We start from the raw sequence: 5,698 nt of genomic DNA, 5'->3' as shown, positions 1-5,698 counted from the left end.
TTTTTTTTTTTTGAATACTGAAGGGAAGAGAGAGGGGAGACATACTTTGAAAAATTGCACTGTCTTGTATGGCCCGAAGAAGAAGTCTAATCCACTGATTTCCAACCCCAAAGTAAGAGATTAAGTCCAGTTAAAATCCTGATAAAAGTTGAGACAACGTTAGTTAAACCAGATATCCTTTGGATAAGGGCTTTCAGGATTGTTGATACAGCTCATAGTCTTTTCTAAACTTCAGTTCTGAGATCAAGCATAATCAAGATTCATAAGAGTGTTAGCTAAAGAACGGAAACCATTAGTTAGAGATCCTAATTCCAAAAAGAAAAATTTTTAAAATTTGACTCAAAATATGGTTTTGACAGACACACAACAGAAACTAAGAAAGAAAAAGTATTTAGTTAGTAACTAGCCTCCCCCAGACTTAAAGAACACTGTCCCCAGTGTTATCAAGCCTGAGATTGACTAAGAAAGAAAAATCAAATTGAAAAAGTAGTGAAATAATGAACCAAATACATGTTACCGAAGTGTTAGCCGTTGTGTCGACCGATGCAAATATTGCATCGATCGATGCAACATCATTCATGTCCGACTCCGAATCCTTCTTAGTTGCATGTTAGTTGTGTGTTTCTCATGAAAGTCAGCTCTGTTAAGAATCACTCAAACACAACATTAAATGAAACATGATAAATAATGGTTCATAATGCAATACAAGTTCAATCTGAAACGAATGATAAACTGACTCAAGGAAAAATAAAAATGACTCCAAGTGAAAGAGAAAAAGGATAAAAGAAACCGTAAACAGAAATAGGATCAATCCTCAGAATCAGCATCACAATCAGCAAGATCTGCATCACTACCGCTCGCTCCACCAAGGGGAGGAGAACGTGATCTGCGCCTAGTGGGACGGACACAGCCACAACGAGACAATCGAGCAATCGCGTTCCAGATGGCACGCATGGTGGATGTCTGGTACTCCTCGTAGGCTCCCCGACTCATAGTAGTAGAAGGCTGTGGTGGCTCAGGGAAATCTATCTCTGTAGTGCCAGAGGAGGAACCGAACTCAAAACCCCCAGCAGGGTGATCATCAGCAAAACCGGCAGCAGGTGGCTCAGCAGGTGCAACAGCTCTCTGACGACGAGAAGGTGATGGTATAACAAAATCAGAGGCAGGAGGAAGAAAACGCAACTGCTCTGCATCCTCTCCGATAGTGGTGAGGTCTGGTCGTGGCAATCGGATCAGATGAATACCAGTAGAATCCTTAAAACGCCATAGCATTTCCCTCTTCATCCAAGTGGAGTTCCTCAAATGCTCCTCATCAATAACGCACCTCTCAGTACAAACAGAAACCGAATCAGTAGAAATACGAAATCACTACGAAATAGGAGTAAGCAGACTCCCAACAAAATCTGTCTTCCCACGCCCAAAAGCCTTGACCTTCAAAGAGATCAAATGAGAAGCAAACACTGCACCATAGTTAACCCTCTCTGGGTCAAACCAGCTATCATCCTCAGCAATCAAATCATAAATCCCATATGCCATCATCTCCATCTCACTCACTCTCATCTTCCCAGGTTCCATCTTACACAAAATAGTGTTGGCTATGGCCCTAAAAATGTACCTGATCACTGGATGCCTCACATCAGTCATAGTGGAACCTCGGGAATCATAATCGCCAGTACCGAAGTAGGACCAGAGATGCGAGACATCTACAAACTCTCCTGGAAGTGAACTCCCTCTAGCTCTCTACTAAAACCATAAATGTCACAAAGGTCGGGTAAAGAAATCTCATACTGTACTCCTCTAATGAAGAAAAACAGCCTTCCTTCACTAGCCTTTGGGACCTGCTCGTTCTGGAAGAGAAGGCGGATTGAAGCCATGAATTGCCGGACCAGCTCCTGATACAAGTCATAGTGGTGAGTGCACATGGTCCTAAGTCCAATCTTCTCCAGAAGTCTCAGTACCTCATCATGTATCCCAATCCTCTGCATAGTAGCAGGATCAACAACCCGAGTTGGCTTGATCTCAACTTTCAGCCAAGCATTGTAGAACATAGTCTCATACTCTCCCCAAGCATCAAGTAGCGACCTGTTAATATATTCAAGCTTCTTAACCTCTTCAATTGGACGTCCAGGCCAAACATGCTGTGGCGGAATCCGTAATTCTTCTCTTCTTGGCCATGGATCATGACATGTGGCTTGAAGAGGTGCATCAGGGGCTGGAAGTGGTCGGATTGGGTTCAGTGGAACAGGAGGAGGAATCGCCGGCGGTGGAGAGTCGCGGAGGCGCGGCAACGGTGTTTTGATCTTTGGCTGGTCGACATTGCTCCGAATCGCAAAGCAGATTTGGGGATCGAGTAGAGGAGAGAAAACTGAGCAGATAGAGCCTTGAATCGTCGGATTTGATGGAGAATTGACTGAGTTATGGTCGATTTAATTCTCTGCTCGTCGAGTTCGAGTTCTGAGAGAAAACAGGTGAAGAAGACGAAGTCAGGGTTCTTTAATCGCGACTCTAGGTTAACTTGCATCGATCGATGCTGATGTTGCATCGGTCGATGCAAGTGTTGGGTCGATGCAACTAGGCTCAGTCCGGCCCACCAAAATTCAATTATTTTCAAACCCATCAGCCCATTAAACCTCGGATCCATTAACATCATCGAGCTATGCATCGACCGATGCACCAGATGTGTCGATCGATGCAGTGCCACTTCCGTTGATTCCTTTTACGTTTTCTGCATCACTTAAACTCAAAACTAAAAATTAATATGTTAGTAAATCCTAAAAATAAAAATAAAAATAATTAAAATCCTACCAGTGGGTTGCCTCCCACTTAGCGCTTGTTTTAAGTCATTAGCTTGACTTTGCAGCGGATTAAGCAGAAGGTGCATCATTTAAACGCACAATGTGTCCGTCTGGTATCCCGGCTTCAGCCCAATAGTGTTTCACCCTCTGTCCATTGACATGTAAACTTCTCACCCTTGGAGTTAAGCAGCACAATGGCTCCATAAGGGCGGACTTCTTGAATAGTGAATGGTCCGGACCAGCGAGAACGAAGCTTTCCTGGAAACAGCTTCAAGCGAGATGATCTTCTTATCATGATAAGCCTTGGTTCTCTCCTTGTATAGCTTAGAGTTCTCAAATGCATGATGTCTAAACTCATCCAACTCATTCAGCTGAACCAACCTTCTCTCTGAAGCTGTCTTGGCATCAAAATTCAGCAATTTAACAGTCCAGGCTGCCTTGTGCTCTAACTCCACTGGAAGATGACATGCTTTCCCATAAAGCAGATGAAAAGGTGTAGTGCCAAGTGGTGTTTTATATGCAGTCTGATATGCCCAAAGTGCATCATCTAACTTGGCTGCCCAATCCTTCCTAGTAACACCCACTGTCTTCTCAAGGATTTCTTTGATTTGACGGTTATAAACCTCAACTTCACCACTAGTCTGGAGATGATATGGGGTGGCCACTCTATGTTGAACTCCATACTTCTTTAACAACTTATCAAACACTTTATTAATACAGTGCTTACCTCCATCACTGATAACAATCTGAGGCACTCCAAACCGTGGAAAGATAATGGTCTTAAACAGCTTAAGAACCACAGCAGAATCATTCTTGGGACTTGCAATAGCTTCCACCCACTTGGAGACATAGTCAACAGCTACAAGGATGTACTTGTTCTTGTAAGAAGATGGAAATGGTCCCATAAAATCAATGCCCCAACAATCAAACACTTCAACCCCAAGAATGAAGTTTTGTGGCATCTCATGCCGTTTACTAATTTGACCCTTTCGCTGACAGGCATCGCATCTTGAGACAAACTCATGAGCGTCTTTGAACATCTTTGGCCACCAAAAGCCTGCTTGGAGAACTTTGGAAACCGTCTTAAATGTAGCAAAATGTCCGGCATAGTCGGATCCATGATAATGAAACAAAACGTCAGGTACCTCAGTTTCTGCTAAACATCTTCTGTAAACTCCATCATTGCAATGCTTATACAAGTAAGGTTCATCCCAATAGTATCTCCGTAGATCTCTCAAGAACTTCTTCTTTGCATACCCTGTAAATTTGTCTGGTTCTACCTCAACAGCAAGGTAGTTACAGCAGCCACGTCGTCGTCAAAATCATAACCCGATGATTCCAAATTGGTGCGTCGATCGATGCATGGTACTGTGTCGGTTGATGCACTCGCAAAATCTTGTTTGTATCGAGATGCTGCATCGATCGATACACCAGCTGCGTCGGTCGATTCACTGCCACGAGTCTGCAAAATTTCCCGAGGCAAAGTAGCTTGAGAACCAATATCAACAAAGTAGACATTCTCCTCTGGCAGTGAATCATGAATTGGAACATCATCTTCTATCTTGATCCTTGATAAATGATCAGCTACTCCATTCTCTATCCCTTTCTTGTCCTTAACCTCAATGTCAAATTCTTGAAGAAGAAGAATCCATCTTAGTAACCTTGGCTTAGCATCCTTTTTCTGCATCAAGTATTTGAGTGCAGCATGATCTGTATGAACTATGACCTTCGATCCAACCAAGTAAGAACGAAACTTCTCAAAAGCAAACACTACTGCTAACATCTCCTTCTCCGTTGTTGCATAATTTCTTTGAGCATCATCAAGTGTTCTACTAGCATAGTAAATAACATGAAGTTTCTTATCCTTCCTTTGTCCTAGCACTGCTCCCACTGCAAAATCACTGGCATCACACATTACCTCAAAAGGTAAACCCCAATCTGGTGGTTGAACAATAGGAGCACTCACTAACTCTTGCTTAATCCGTTCAAAGGCTAAACGGCATTCATCAGTAAACTCAAATTTGACATCCTTGCATAATAGAGCTGGAAGTGGTCTAGCTATCTTACTGAAATCCTTGATGAAGCGTCTGTAGAACCCGGCATGTCGAAGAAAATCTCCTTACCAACATCACACTATCTGGTGGTTGAAGACCTGTCATCACTTCTATCTTAGCGCGGTCCACTTCAATACCAGCTTCTGAAACACTGTGACCAAGCACTATACCATCTCTAACCATAAAATGACACTTCTCCCAATTAAGAACTAAGTGCTTCTCTTCACATCTAGCTAGCACTTTTCAGAGATTATCCAAACAGCTCTTGAATGAAGACCTCCATGTAATCTTTAATCATGTCTGTGAAGAGCATTATAGAGACCAAAAGGTATTATGCGGTATGCAAAAGTACCATATGGACAAGTGAAAGTCGTCTTCTCCTGGTCATCGGGATGAATCGGAATCTGGAAAAACTCGGAGTAACCATCCAAAAAGCAGTAGTATGGATGGTTAGCTAACCTCTCAAGCATCTGGTCAATGAAGGGCAACGGGAAGTGATCTTTTCTTGTTGCGGCATTCAGCTTTCTGTAATCAATGCACATCCGGTGTCCGGTGATTGTCTGCGTCGGAATCAGCTCATTCTTGTCATTTTTCACCACTATAACTCCACCCTTCTTCGGAACAACATGAACTGGACTAACCCATTTGCTATCAGAAATTGGGTAGATAATCCCGGCATTCAGCAATTTCATGATCTCCTTTTTGACAACATCTTGCAAATTCGGATTTAGCCTCCTCTAATGCTCAATAGATGTCTTAGCTCCCTCCTCAAGATGAATCCTATGCATGCACAAGTCCGGAGAAATCCCTGCAATATCATCAAGAGAATAGCCAAGAGCTTTGCGAAAC

Source organism: Camelina sativa, chromosome 11 (genome assembly GCF_000633955.1).
Source record: "Camelina sativa cultivar DH55 chromosome 11, Cs, whole genome shotgun sequence".
NCBI classification, from domain to species: Eukaryota; Viridiplantae; Streptophyta; class Magnoliopsida; order Brassicales; family Brassicaceae; genus Camelina; species Camelina sativa.
Note: the sequence above shows the minus strand (reverse complement) of the source record.